The sequence below is a fragment of the Orycteropus afer genome, unplaced genomic scaffold (assembly GCF_000298275.1).
Source record: "Orycteropus afer afer isolate SDZICR_OR568_19922 unplaced genomic scaffold, OryAfe1.0 scaffold01027, whole genome shotgun sequence".
NCBI lineage: Eukaryota > Metazoa > Chordata > Mammalia > Tubulidentata > Orycteropodidae > Orycteropus > Orycteropus afer.
In genome coordinates, this window is record NW_006922614.1 from 291,795 (window position 1) to 307,780 (window position 15,986).

Here is a 15,986-nt window from a genome sequence, read left to right on the forward strand (position 1 = left end):
CCTCGGAAGGAAGGTTGGGCAATCCTACTTCCGTAGTGATACTGCCTCGGAAACCCAAGGAGGGGTCGCTATGAGTCGGGGCCGACTCGACGGCACACAACAACAACAACAACAAGAGGTATGTGGGCACTACCAAGAGGAAACATTTATGTATAATTGGAATTCTAGAAACAGAAAAAGGAAAGATGTGCAGATAATTTTTTAAGATTCATTGACAGGAAATGTCCCAAATATCATGAAAGATGAGAAGCTAAACAAACCCCATACAGGATAGACCCCAAAAGAAAGTCACTGACACACATTATGATAAAATTTTTCAAAACCAAAGACAAAGAAAAAATTCTGAGAGAAGCTCATGAAAAATGAAATATCACCTAAAAAGGGACACCAGTGGAACTAAGTGCTGATTTTTGGGCAGAAACCTAAAGGCAAGAAGGCAGTAGGATAATATATACAAAACCATGAAAGAAAAGAATTGCCTACTGTGAATCACATATCCAGCAAATAGTCTTTCAAATATGATGGAGAGACTAGGCCATTCTCAGATAAACAGAAATTAAGAGAATTTATAAAAACCAGACCAACCTTACAAGATATATTAAAGAATATATTAAAAGGAGCCATTCAGCCATAAAAAGATACACTGAAAGGAGTCATTCGGACAGAGAACCAATGACATCAGACAACAACCATACATAAAGACACATGAGGGCATCACCCAGATGCCAACCCAGATAAAGAACTATCAAAAGTAAAATAAAGCTACAAAACTGAAAACAGGGAACCAGAGTTGTCAATCTATAAATGACAAAGATTTTAAAACAAAAAAGGGGGAATAAATGTTGTATTATAAAACTTCCATTGGAGATGAAGTCAAGGCAATACCAAGATATAATGGACTGTTTTAAACTTAGGAAGATAAAGGTAAAATTCAGAGTAACCACAACGAAAATCAACAAATCCACTCAGCAAAATAAGAAAACTAAAAAGAGTCAGTAAACATGAAATCAACAATAACCAAGGATACAAAAAGAAAACCCATAAACAAAATAATTCAGCAAAGAAAATAACATCGAACAAAGAAACTGTTAACACACACACAGAAAAAACATGAGAAGATGGAAGCAGTAAATTCACACCTACTGATAATTACACTGAATGTAAATTATTTAAATGCACCTGTCAAAGGACAGAGAGTGACAGAATGGGGGAAAAAATTATAACCCATCAATATGTTGCCTACAAGAGACACAACTTATACACAAAGACATAAATAGGTTAAAAATCAAAGGATTGAAAAAATATATCAAGGAAACAGTAACCAAAATAGAGCAGGAGTGGCAATAATACTGATAAAATAGACTTTAATTCAAAATCCATTATGAGACAAAGAAGGGCACTATATAATAATTAAAGGCTCACTCCAACAAGAAGACATAGCCATAATAAATAGTAACATACCCAATAATAGAGCTTCAAAATACATAATACAAACTTTAGCAGAATTGGAAAGGTAATAGAGAACTACACCATAATAGTAGGAGACTTTAACACACCACTTCAATGACAGACAGAATAACTAGGAATAAACTCAACAAAGATACAGAAGATCTAAATAACACAAGGAATCAACTAAACTTCATGGACATATACACCCAACAGCAGCACAGTACATAGTCTTATCCAACACATTCTATTCTCCAGAATAGAAGATATTTTAGGCCACAAAGCAAGCTTCAATAATTTCAAAAATAACAAAATAATCCAAAGCATCTTCTCTGATCATAACACTATAAAACTAGGAATCAATAACAGAAAGAGTAAGGAAAAAATTAAGTACATGGAAACTGATTAACACTTTCCTTAAAAACTACTGGATAATAGAAGAAATTAAAAAATTCTTAGAATCAAATGAGGATTTAAACACAATATATCAAAACCTCTGGGACACAGCAAAGGCAGTGCTCAGAAGAAAAATTATAGTGGAAAATATGCACACATCAGAAAAGAAGGAAAGGCCAAAATCAAGCTTAACCCTAAAGCTAGAACAGTTTGAAAAGGAACAACAAAATAATTCTATACTCAGTAGAAAAAAAGGAAATAATAGAGATCAGCAGAAATAAGTGAAATAGAAGACAGAAAAACAATAGAAAGTATCAACAAGACTAGAAGCTGCTTCTTTGAAAGAATCAATAAAATTGATAAACCACAGGCTAAGTTGGCAAAGGAAAAAAATGAGAAGATGTAAGCAACAAAAATAAGAAATGAGATGGGTGACATTGCAGCAGAACTAGCTGAGATAAAATATATCCTAAGAGTATCATGAAAAATTGTACTCCAACAAATTTGAGAACCTAGAAGAAATGGATAAATTTCTAGAAATGCATTACCTACATAAACTAATACAAAAAGAGGTAGAAATTCTGGACAGAGTCATAACAAAAGAAGGAACTGAACAAGTCATTAAAAAACCTCCATCTATTTAAAAAAAAAAAAAAAAGAACAGCCCACAAGGCTTCATTGGAGAATTCTATCAAATATTCAGAGAAGTATTGACATGAGTTCTATTCAAACTATTCGAGGACACAGAGAAGGAAGGAATACTCCCAAGTTCATTCTATGAAACGAGCATAACCCTGATATCAAAACCAGGCAAAGACACCACTAAAAAAGAAAATTACAGACAAATATCCCTCATGACTATAGATGCAAAAATTCTCAACAAAATTCTAGCCAACAGAGTTCAACAGCATTTCAAAACAATAATACAACAAGATCAAGTGAGATTCTTCTCAGGGGAGCAAGGATGGTCCAACATTAGAAAATAAATCAACATAATTCACCACATAAATAAAACAAAGAAAAAGAATCACATGATCATCTCAGTCAAAGCAGACAAGGCATTTGATAAAATCCAACACTCTTTCCTGATTAATAATAATAATAATAGTAAAAGCTCTCAACAAAATAAAAATAGAAAGGAAATTCATCAACATAATCAAAGGCATATATGCAAAACCAAAAGTCAACATCAATCAAAATGGAAAAAAATTAGAGCATTCCCCTTGAGAACAGAAAAGACAAGGACGATCTTTAATACCACTTTTATTCCATATTGTACTGAAAGTCTTAGTCAGAGAAATAACACATGAAAAGGAACTAAAGGGTATCCTAATTGTAAAGGAAAAAGTAAAACTATCCTTATTGTAGATGACATGATCCTATACACAAGAATCCCAGAGACTACACACACACACACACACACACACACAAATAGCTGGAACTAATAGGATTCAGCAAAGTGGCAAGGTATAACACACAAAAATCAGTTTGTTTTTTCTACACTAACAAAAGAGAATCTGAAAAGGAAACCAAGAAATCAAAACCATTTACTATAGTTCCCAAAAAGACAACACACCTAAGAATAAACCTAGTCAGGCACATAAAAGACTTATACAAGGAAAACTATAAAACTCTACTGCAAGAAACTAAGAGATCTACACAGATGGAAAAACATTTCATGCTCATGGACTGGAAGACTTAACATTGTTAAAATGTTAAAACTACCAGAAGTGATATATAGACATAATGCAATCCTGATCCAAATGACAACATTCTTCCATGAAATGGGGAAAGAAAAAAATCTAATCTCCAACTATATCTGGAGAGGAAAATACCCTAATAGTTAAAGCAATATTGAAGAAGAAAGACAACGTAGGAGGCTTCACACTTCCCAATCTCTAAACTTACTATACAACCATGGTAATCAAAAGAGTCTGGTACTTGTTCAATTACAGACATATACACCAACGGAAAGAACTGAGAACGCAGAAATAAAACCATCTATCTACAGGTAGTTGATCTTCAACAAAGAGTCAAAGTTCATTCATTGGAGAAGAAACAGTGTCTTTAACAAATGCTACTGGCAAAACCAGTTATCTATTTGCAGAAAAATGAGACAGGATCCATACCTCACACCATGCACAAAAACTAACTCAAAATGGATCAAAGACCTAAATGTTACATCTAAAACTATAAAGTTCCTGGAAGATAGTATATGAACAAAACTTAGGGACCTGATTTTTGGCAAAATAGGCTATTAAACAAAACTAATATTGCACAAACAACAGAAGATAATTTAGACAATTGGGCCTAAAAATTAAATATTTATGCTCATCAAAAGACTTTGCCAAAAGAGTAAAAAGAGAACCTACAGATCAGGAAAAAAATCTTTGGTAATGGCCTATCTGACAAAGATCTTATCTCTAAAATATATAGAAAACTCCAACAATAAAAGACAAACAGCCTTAATAAAAAAAAAAAATAGACAAAGGGCACGAACAGACACATAATCAAAGAGGACATTCTGATGGCCAACAAATACGTGAAAAGATGCTCATGATCATTAGCCATTAGAGAAAAGCAAATCAAAACTACCGTGATATATACCCCTGTAAAAATGGCAATGATTAAAAAAAAATTAGAAAACGATAAATCCTGACAAGGCTGCAGGGAGAATGGAACTCTTATATAATACCAGTGGAGCTGTAAATTGATAAAACCACTATGGCAAATAGTATGGTGCTTCCTCAGAAAGCTAGAAATAGAAATGTCTTATGATCCCCCTCTTCAGTATATATCCAAGAGTTATAAGAGCAGTGACATGAATAGATACATGCATTAATGTTCATTGTAACATTATTCACAATAGAAAACAGATGGAAACCACCTAAGTGCCCATCAACAGATGAATGGATAAACAAATTGTGGTATATTCATACAATGGAATACTATGCTACTAAAAAGAATAATGATAGTCTGCAAAACATCTTATAACGTGTATTAATCTGGATGACATTGTGCTAAGTGAAATAAGTCATTCACAAAAGGACAAATATTATAATGTCCTACTATTATAAAAATTTAGGGATAGATATCCCACTGCCATCAAGTCAATTCTGACTCATAGTGACCTCCGATGGGTTTACAAGCTGTAAACCTTTACAGAAGATTGCTTCATCTTCTTCCCATGGAGCTTCTAGTGGGTTTGAGCCACCAAACTTCTGATTAGCAGCCAAATGCCTTAGCCACTAGGCCACCAGAGTTCCTTTGGAATCGATATACATATAGAAATAAATGCTCTTAGATGGTTGCCAGGGATGAGAGTGAGAGGAAAGGGGAATCAATCAATGGAAGAGACAATATCAAAAAAGGTGAAATCCACACAACAACCAATCTTCATTGCATAAGAGAAAGTACTTAAGAAAAAGTGGCCACTTTGACAAATTCTATAAAAATCAATTTTGTAACAACAGTAATAACAGCCAAAAATACATATGTGGTTGCATAGGGAGAAGTGCATTCATATATTTCTGTAGAAAGGCATATGAGAGTGTATTACATGTATGCATATTCAAAAATATATTTGTGTTTGCTGCATATATATCCACAGGTAGAATAAAGCACATAGGGGACACAGTTACAGAGACTTCCTAGACATAGCCAAACAATTCATGGAATTGGTTTACTGGGTTGAAGGGATTAGGATCATAGTCTTGTGGGAAAACTTAGTCAATTGGTGTAACATAGTTCATAAAGTTAATATTCTACACCCTAATTTGGTGAGTAGTGCTTGGGGACTTAAAAGCTTGCAAGTAGATACAACAGTTGGTCTCTACTTGTCTGAAGTAAAAGATAATGAAGGAAGACTTAAGGAAGAAACTAGTCCACAGGACTAACAGCCCTCATGAACCATGGCATCTTCTAACCTGAGACCAGAAGAATTAAATGATGGTGCCCAGCTACCACTACTGACCATTCTGACCAGGGACAGAACAGAAGGTTCCAGTTAGAATGGGAGAAAAACAAAGAACAAAATTCGAATTCACTTAAAAAAAATCAGACTTACTGGACTGATAATGACTGGAGGAATCCTTGAGAGTATGGCCTTAAGATCCCCCTTTAACCAGGAACTGAAACCACTCCCAGAGGTCACCTTTCAGCAAAACAATAGAATAGATTACGAAATAAAAATATTACCCATGAGTAATGTATCCCTTAAACAACTAAGTATATGAGACAAAATGGACAACATTTATCCAAAAGCAAAGATGAAAAGGCAAGGACAGGAAGGAAAGCTAGATCAATGGAAATAAAACAAACAGAATAGAGAAAATGAGAATGCTGACACATTGTGAAAATTGTAACCAATGTCACAGAACAATTTGTATAAAAGTTGTTAAATGGGAACCTAGTTCACAGTGTAAACTTTTGCATGAAAAAGCAATATTAAAAAAATACAATGTGACATGTATAGCAAATAGAATTTTACATTTGGGAGAGTTTGGAAATTTATTGCTGTTGGGAAGCTGATTTATATATATGGGTTTTGCAATAAAATGGTAAGACAAAGGTTTTAAAAATGAAAACTTTACATTAAAACTTTAATAATACAAAATTTCAGTGTGAAAAATAAATAAAAATTAAAAATCATCAGTCAAATATTGACAAGGAACTTCCAGAAGTTCAAGCTGGATTCAAAAGAGGATGTGGAATGAGGAACATCACTGCTGATGTCAGCTAGGTCTTGGCTGAAAGCAGAGAATACCAGAAAAGTGTTTACTTGTGTTTTATTTACTATGCATTCAGTTGTGTGGATTGTAACAAATCATGAATAATGTTATGAAGAATAGAAATTCCAGAACACTTAATTGTGCTCATATGAAAACTGTACATGGATCAAGAGGCTGTCCTTCTAATAGAAAAGGATACTGTATAGTTAAAAAAGGAGCTCTGGAAGCATAGTGCCTAAGGCACTTAACTGCTAACCAGAAGGCTGGCTGTTCAAACCCACCAGCCACTCCTCGGAAGGAAGACTGGGCAATCTACTTTTGTAGTGATACTGCCTCGGCAACTCAAGGAGGGGGTCGCTATGAGTCGGGAACAACTCGATGGCACATAACAACAACAATAGTTAAAAATTGGAATAGGTGTGTGGTAGGGTTGTATCCTTTTACTTTACTTATTTAATCTGTATACTAAACACATGATCTGTGAATCTGGACTATATGAAGAAGAATGTGGCATCAGGATTGGAAGAAGACTCTTTAACAATGTGCGATATCCAGAGGACACAACTTTGCTTGCAGAAAATGAAGACGATTGCAGCACTTACTGATAAAGGTAAAAGACCACGGCCTTCAGTATGGATTACTCCTGAACATGAAGAAAACAAAAATCTCCACAATTGGACCAATAAACAATATTATGATAAAAGGAGAAAAAAAAAATGAAGCTGTCAATGATTTCTTCATATGTGGATCAACAGTGATCACCCATGCAAGCAGCAGTCAAGAAATCAAATGGCTTATTGCATTAGGCAAATCTACTTGGAAAAGACCTATTTAAAGTTTCAAAAAGCAAGATGTCACCTTGATTACTAAGATCCACCGGACTCAAGCCATGGTGTTTTCAATCGCCTCATATGCTTGCGAAATATGGGCAATGAAAAAGGAAGATAGAAGGAAGAATTGATGCCTTTGAATTATGGTGTTGACAAAGAATATTGAGCATACTGTGGACTGCCAGAAGAATAAAGAAATCCATCTTACAAGAAATACAATCACAATGCTCATTAGAAAGCAATATTTCAACTTACTTACTTTGGTCAAGTCATTAGGAAAGACTAATTGCTAGAAAAGACATAATGTTTGGTAGAGAGTCAGCGAAAATGAGGAAAAACCTTAATAAGATGAATTGACACGAAGCCACAACAAGAGATTCAAACATACCAATAATCATGAAAATGATGCAGAACCAGGCAACACTTCATTCTGTTATATATAAGGTCTCTGTTAGTCCAAACCAGCTAGGCAACTAACAACAACAACAACAACAACAAAATGAAGTTAATTGTTGTGCTTTCTCTTTACAGTGTTGTGAGGATTGAATGACTTAATACATGTAAAGCAATTAGCATTAGTGCTTGGTATATAGTAAGTACTCAGTAAGCATTAGCTAATGTAACAAAATGCAAATATCACTTTTCCTGTTGCCTCAGTTTAACAAATGTCTCAAGGCCACAAAAAATAAAATAGGTAAGGAAGTACTAGATCATCCAGGAAGGCTTGTACATGGTTGGTCAACACTCAATTCTGCTAGCATTATTAGCCTTTCACCACCTGCAGACTACATAGGAGGCTAAGAATTCATTGAAAATATAATAAAACAGTAGTAAAGATTTATTTAGAAAAAGTTTTCAATGTGCTGTGCATATCCTCCCCCAACTCAAAAGAAGTGGGGAGTTTGCTTCCTCTTCACTTCAACCTAAACCAAAACCAAAAAACAAACTCACAGCTGTGGAGTCAGATCTGGCTCATAGCGACCTCTCCTTGGGTTTCCGAGGTGGTATCACTACGGAAGTAGATTGCCCAACCTCCTCACCTCAACCTAAGTGAAGATAAATCTTACATGTGTTCTGTGGAATTTGGGAGTCCTAAAGACACACACCTGATTTTTGCCTGGGCAAGTCTAAAGATGAGAGGCTGTAGGGGCTAGAGTTTTATTTTTCATTGGCCTACATGTTGGAAAAAAAAAAGATAAAGCTAATTTTGGAGCAACCTACACTTCCAGAAGTTAGTGGGCAAAATGGCATGCATATTTCTGAGGTGGAGGGGAAGGAGGGGGACAGAAATGACTCCAAGAAATGGAGTTGGATTTGGGTTTTCTTTAAAATAACTCTATCCCAAAGGAACAATTAGTGTAACCAGTTGATCTGAGTTGAGGGGAGGACAACCCTCAACTTAACACAATATCTACAACTGTTGTTGTTGTTGTTATGTGCTGTTGAGTCATAGCGACCCCTCCTTGGGTTTCCAAGGTGGTATCACTATGGAAGTAGATTGCCCAACCTTCCTTCTGAGGAGTGGCTGGTGAGTTTGAACTGCCAGCTTTCTGGTTAGCAGTCAACTGCCTCAGGCACTACACTACCAGAGCTCCTATCTACAACTGTACCAGTCAGTAATAGCCTTTCTTTCCTTTACTTTTCCCTGCCACCTCAACCATATCTCAACCCTGGAAGAGCTAGATGCAGCCTAGAAAGCATAGAAGAAGGAATAGAGGAGCAAGATGAAAAAATAAGCAAGATGCTGACCATGCCTCTCCCACTACCAAACCTAAAGCAGGCCAGTACTGGGGCAAGGGAGAAGCTTTAAACTGTGTGAGAGTTTAGAGCTATGTGATTGCTATACTGGACTAAACATCTAAGAATGAATGGAAAACACATAGTATTTCACGTATGAGCAAGAATAAAGTTGTTTTTTCCTTAGACCATATTGAATGTAGCTATTTAATGAAACCAGTTATGCCATTATTTTAATAATTGTTCTTATTATTCAGTAAAAGAAGACTAAAAATTCATACACCAAATTGTTAATAGCAATTATCTGGGGAAAGTATTTCTAGAAATGACTTTTTTATGTTTTTACTAAGTGGTACATTTGAACTTTGCTGTATGAGCATATCTTAATATAATAATAAAACACATAAATGCTATTTTTAAAAAATTAAATAAAAGGTATATAATCAATTTGTTTGATTTAATGAGTCTTTTATATTCTTAGTGGCCCTCTGTGTCTCCAGCCTTCATTCAAGTCTGCTTAGACTGCTAATTTATCTCCAGCTCATACCCAGTAAACGAATCTGTTTAAAGTTGTTTAGAAGTTTAAATTTTACCTCACTTATCTAAGCACATGTGTTTTAGAACTACAAATAGTTAGGTAATCATGATCCTTGTGAATGGTTCTCACAGGAAAATTACTCAAGGTGACATCAAATTTTTGGACAACCTCACTCTTTAAGTGTGGCTAAAAAAGAAATCTCTCTACACCTAAGTAAGTTTGTAAAACAGAACTGAGCCACACTTTACCCTTCTTAGAAAAATGTAGTTTATTTGTTCAGACATATTATGTTGGGCAAATGTCCTTTAATAAAATATCTGTATTGTCTTAAATATTGTTTAACCACTATGATATTGAATATTTTGGTAGCTTTGTTCATTTAAGTTACAAACTGAGAACCTACTATGTATTAGAAACTGAGAGAGGCAGTAGGGATACAAAGATGAAACTATAGCTCCTGCCCTTGAGTTCACAGTCTAATAGAGAAGAAAGACAAGAATAACAGGAATTAAAACAAAATATGGTAAGTCCTGCAACAGACAACGCAAAGATTTCCTTGGCATGTCATGATTTCAAGACTTTTCTCACTGCCTTATAATAACATTTTATTAGAAGAGTATATATGTGGAGATAAAATGTGGATGAATGAGGCAATACCAAACAAAATGTGGGTAGAGGGGGTAAGAACACTGAGGAAAGGAATTCTGCTCACATTGGTGAAAACATTTCTGTGTCATAATTCAGAAAAACCTCCCCCACCATAACATTTCTACAGAATGAACTAGGCTCAGAAACACTTGTTCCAATAAGGGGATACTATCCTGAAGGTCAGGAAATCCAGGGTTGAAATAAATTGCTGTTCAGCTGAACAGTGAGGTAATCACCAGCAACAGAAACTGGGTAGACACTAAAAAAAAAAAAAAAGAAAATATTGGCAGAAAAGTCAAAGAGAAAGAGAAAGATAAAGAGAATTCCACAAAGATGAGTGTAATGAGACTCAACTGGTAAAATAGATCAAAGTTGATTTTGGACTGTCAAAAATAAATACATTCTTCCACACTTACCTCATCAGTCAGCAGCACTTATGAGCGCTGTGTTAAAGCTTTCTACTGCTTTATTTTCCTAGGACAGTAGCACAGTTGCTTTCAGTCCTTTTATAGGCCTGCTAGCTCAGTAGATAAATAAAATGTAGAAGTGTTGTCCAAATTATCATTTTGAGCATATAATCATTATTAATAAACAGGAATTTGCTTTTTTAATGTCTAGTCATCTTAATAATAATATCCTTTTCTTTGCACATCTAATATATGCTAGATTGTAGCTGCTCTTATTTAGAAGATGCAGCTATGTTGTTGATGTTGTTGTTAGGGATAATCAAATCAGTTTGGACTCATAGCAACCCCATAAGCCAGAAGAAAGCACTATATGGTCTTGTGCCATTCACCACTGTTGTTATGTATGAGCCCATTGTTGCAGCCATTGTGTTAATCCATCACATTGAGGGTCTTCCCTTTTTCCTCTGACCTTCTACTGTATCAAGCATGATGACATTCTCCAAGGACTGGTCCTTCCTGATAACTTGTCCTAAGTATCTGAGATGAAGTCTCACCATCATTACATCTAAGGAGCATTCTCATTGTACTTCTTCCAAGACAGATTTGTTCATTTTTCTGGCAGTCCATGGTAGTACTCTTTGCCAACTTCATAATTCAAAGGCATCAATTTTCCTTCAGTCTTCCTTAGTCATAGTCCAGCTTTAGCATGCATATAAGGCTATTGAAAATACCATGGCTTGGGTTACGCACATTTTAGTCCTCAAAGTTACATCTTTGTTTTTTAACACTTTAAAGAATTAATTTGCAGCAGATTTGCTCAATGAGATATGTTGTTTGATTTCTTGACTGCTACTTCCATGGGTGTTGATTATACGTCCAAGTAAAATGAAGTCCTTGGCAACTTCAATCTTTTCTCCATTTATTGTGATATTTCTCATTGATCCAGTTGTGAGGATTTTTGTTTTCTTTATGTTAAGGTGAAATCTACACTGAAGGCTGTAGTCTTTGATCAATAATTCCCATCCTCTTTGGTTTCAGCAAGCAAGTTTGGGTCATTGTATATCTCATATCATCAATGAATCTTCTTCCAATCCTGATGCCATGTTCTTCTTTGCATAGTCCATCTTCTCTGATTATTTGTTCAGCATGCAAATTGAGTAAGTATGGTGAAAAAATAGAAACCTGGCACACACTATTCCTGATTTTAAACCATTCAGTATCCCCTTGTTCTGTTTGAACAATTGCCTCTTCTCTTTTTTTTTTTTTACCATTATGTATTTTTAAATCTATTTGTTACAGATGTCAACCTTATGTAAACCAGTATAAACTGGGTACCTTGAGTAAAAAAGGCATATCCTTCCTGTGCTGGAGCAATCTTCAGAAATAATTATGAAAATTGATGGAAAAAAAAATCCTTCTCTGTAATTTAAGTTTAGAGTACAGGAAAGAGTTTTAAAACTACAACAAAACAAATTGGGAAGAATTAAGCAGTGCATATGAGTGTGAACATTTGCTTCTAAATGTGGCAATAAAATCTGCCCATGAGACATTTCCTCTAACACATTTTTTGTCTTGAAAATGTTTTATTATGTTCTTTTTTTTTAGTTTTAGTTTTTATTGTGATTTGGGTGCAAATTTACAAAGGAGATTTGTTTTACTCTGAACAGTTCATGCACATTTGTTTTCACAGCCCGATTACAATCCTAACAATAAAAAGTTCTCCTCCCATCTCTTCCCTGTGACTACACCTTCCCTGTGTCCTGCTTATCTATGCATTCCTGTCTCTCCAGGTTTTCCTCTCTGCAAATGCTGCCCTCTGATGTCTCATGATTGATTGATCTAAGGGGTGCATCTCCCTGGGGTAGATGTTCTGCTCGTCGGCCTTTCTACAGTTTGGTTAAGAGCTAATCCTTGGAAGTGAGGCCACTTCCAGGCCCAAAGGATAACCCGAGGCCATAGTCTTGGGGGTTCCACCAGTCTCCATCCGACCAGTAATTCTGGCCATTTTTGTGTTTTTGAATTTTGTTCCACATTTTTCCTCCTATCCTATCCAGGATCTCCAGTTTTGATCCCTTTCCAGGTGGTTTGCATTGGTAGCTGGGCACCATCTAGTTATTCTGATCTCAGGATTGTGAAGGGTGAGGGCTCCAAGGATCATTATGTCCTTGGACTTATTGTTTCCATATGACTAATTTTCTTCACTCTTCTTTGCTCCAGATGAGGGGAGACCAATAGTTGCATCTCTAGATAGCCGCTTGAAAGCTTTTAAGACCAGAGTCACTACATACCAAAATAGGATGTAGAACAAGAGTTTTCTGCATTGTGTTGTGCCAATTGAGCTTGATATCCCCTGAGACCATGGTCCCAATCCCATAGGCCTGGTGACTCTCTCCCTCAAGGTATTTGGTTGTGACTGAGAAGCTACTCCAACCTTATCCCCTGCTACTTCTGAAATGTATGTGGATAGTTTTGTAGTACAAATACATGTAAGAATATCTTCAGCCAAATCTATTGTTGGTCATGGGTATGTTCTATTGCCTCTTGGTGTATGTATAGGTTCTTCACAAGCATAATTAAGTGTTCTGGAATTCTCATTCTTCACAATGTTATCCAAAATGTGTTATGACTCACAGAATGAAATGCTTTTGCATAGTCAATAAAACTCAGGCAAACATCTTTCTGGTATTCTCTGCTTTCAGCCAAGACCCATGTGACATCAGCAATAATCTCCATCGTTCCACAATATCTTATGAATCGGGCTTGAATTTCTGGAAGTTCTCTGAAGATGTACTACTGCAACTGTTTTTGAATTATCTTCAGCAAAATTTTACTTGCATGTGATGTTAATGAGAGTGTTCTATAATTTCTGCATTCTGTTGGATCACCTTTCTTTGAAATGGGCACAAACACAATGTCTTCCAGTCTGTTGGCCACGTAGTTGTCTTCCAAATTTCCAGGAATAGATGATAGAGGACTTCTGAGGTCACATTCATTTGTCAAAACATCTCAGATGGTATTACGTCAATTAATAGAACCTTGTTTTTCACCAGTTCCTTTAATGCAGCTTGGAATTCTTCTGTCCATACCATCAATACTTGATCATATGCTATTGCCTGAAATGGTTCAATGTCAACAAATTCTTTTTGGTATAGTGACTGTGCATTCCTTCCATCTTCTTTTGATGCTTCCTGTGTCATTCAATATTTTGCCCAGAGAATCCTTCAATATTATAACTCAAGGCTTGATTTTTTTTTCTTCAGTTATGTCAGCTTGAAAAATTTCACGTGGGTTCTTCCCTTTTGGTTTTCTAATACCAGCTCTTTGCACATTACATTATCATACTTGTGGTAGTTAAGTGTCAACTTGATTGGCCCATGGTTTTGGGTGGCTAGGCATCAAAAACACAGGAGCAGTAGGATTCAGATAAGAGGTGGGGAGTAAGGCTAGGCCCCAAACCCCTTAGAGCCAGGAAAGGGAGAGAGTGGAGTGGCCAGGGACCACAAAGTGGCAGGTTCCAGGTAGGAAATAGGTAAGGAGAGGGTGCAGATGTTTCCCAGCTAAGGGAGACAAACTTGTCTGTCAGTTTGTCATCCTGTGGGGCTTGACATTACTGTGAGGCTTGACATTACTGTGAGGCTTGAGGCTGTGCCACCAGTGTTTCAGATGCCAGCAGAGTTGCACATGGTGCACAGGTTTCAACGCAGCTTACAGACTAAGACAGACTAGGAAGAAGGAAGAGGACATCTGCTTCTCAAAAATTGGCCAAGGAAAACCTTATGAATAGCAGAGAAACACTGTTTGATACATTACTGGGCAATTTTATGAATAGCTTGGAAATATTGTCCAACACAGTGCAGGAAGACAAGTCCCTTGGGTCAGAAAGCACTCAAAATAGGATTGAGAAAAAGCTGCCTCATCAGGGTAGAACCAATCTTAATGATATGGATAAAGAGAGTCTTTCAGGACCTCCATGTGCTGACGAGGCATGACTCAAATTGGGGAGAAACAGCTGCAAATATTCATAAATAATCAGAACATGGAATGTATGATGCATGAATATAGGAAAATTGGAAGTTGTCAAAAATGAAATGGAACACTTAAAGATTGATATCCTAGGCATTGGTGAGTTGAAATGGACCGGTTTTGTGCATTTTGAATCAGACAATCATATGATCTACTACGCTGGGAATGACAAATTGAAGAGAAATGGCATGGCATTTACCATCACAGAGGATGTTTCAAGATTTGTCCTCAAGTACAATGCTGTCACTGATAGGATAATATCCATAGGTCTACAAGGAAGTTTACACACCAACTACCAAAGCCACAAATGAGGAAATTGAAGATTTTTTTTACCAACTTCTGCAATCTGGAATTGACCAAACATGCAATCAAGATATATTGCTTGTCATTGGTGATTGGAATGAAAAGTTGGAAACAAAGAAGAATCACCAGTAGTTGGAAAATTTGGCCTTGGTGACAGAAATAATGCTGGACATCACATTATAGAATTCTGCAAGACTAACAACTTATTCATTGCAAATACCTTTTGTCAACAACACAAACGGTGACTATACACATGGATTTCACACATTTGACAGATAAATCAAGCCTCCATGAAGACACACACAGCATGGAAGAGACCATTTCTACCCTTTTTCTTCCATATTTAAAAAGATCTTAGGACTGGCACTCCTGAGTAACTGTTAAGTGCAGCACTATCTAACGCACTCTTAACAAGAGGGAACAGTTATGTAACATGGAGTACTTATCTGTATAAGACACTATCAACACTTCCTACTTAAAACAGGAAGGAAAGAAAAGGAAAACTGACAGTTATAAACCCAAAATGAAAAAAAAAAAATGAAAAATAGGGAGGCCTCTTTATCTCAGCAACAAAAAGATTCAGCTATCATTTGACTGGAGGAGCCAGCCACAGGGATCCAGGTGAGGAGAGGGAACTCAGGCCACACCCCACAAGCGGCAAGGCGGGAAAGCAGAGAAAGGACAGAAAAGGCAAAGGGGACTGGAACAGAGCGAGGAGTCAGCCACAGGGATATGGATGAGGAGAGGCAACCCAGACCACGCCCCACAAGTGGCAAGGCAGAGAAGCAGGGAAAAGAAAGAAAAGGCCAAGGGGACCAGGACAGAGTGAGGAGTCAGCCACAGGGATCCAGATGAGGAGAGGGTACCCAGGCAATGCCCCACGAGCAGCAAGACAGGAAAGCAGGGTGCTGGTAAAGAATGCTGAAAG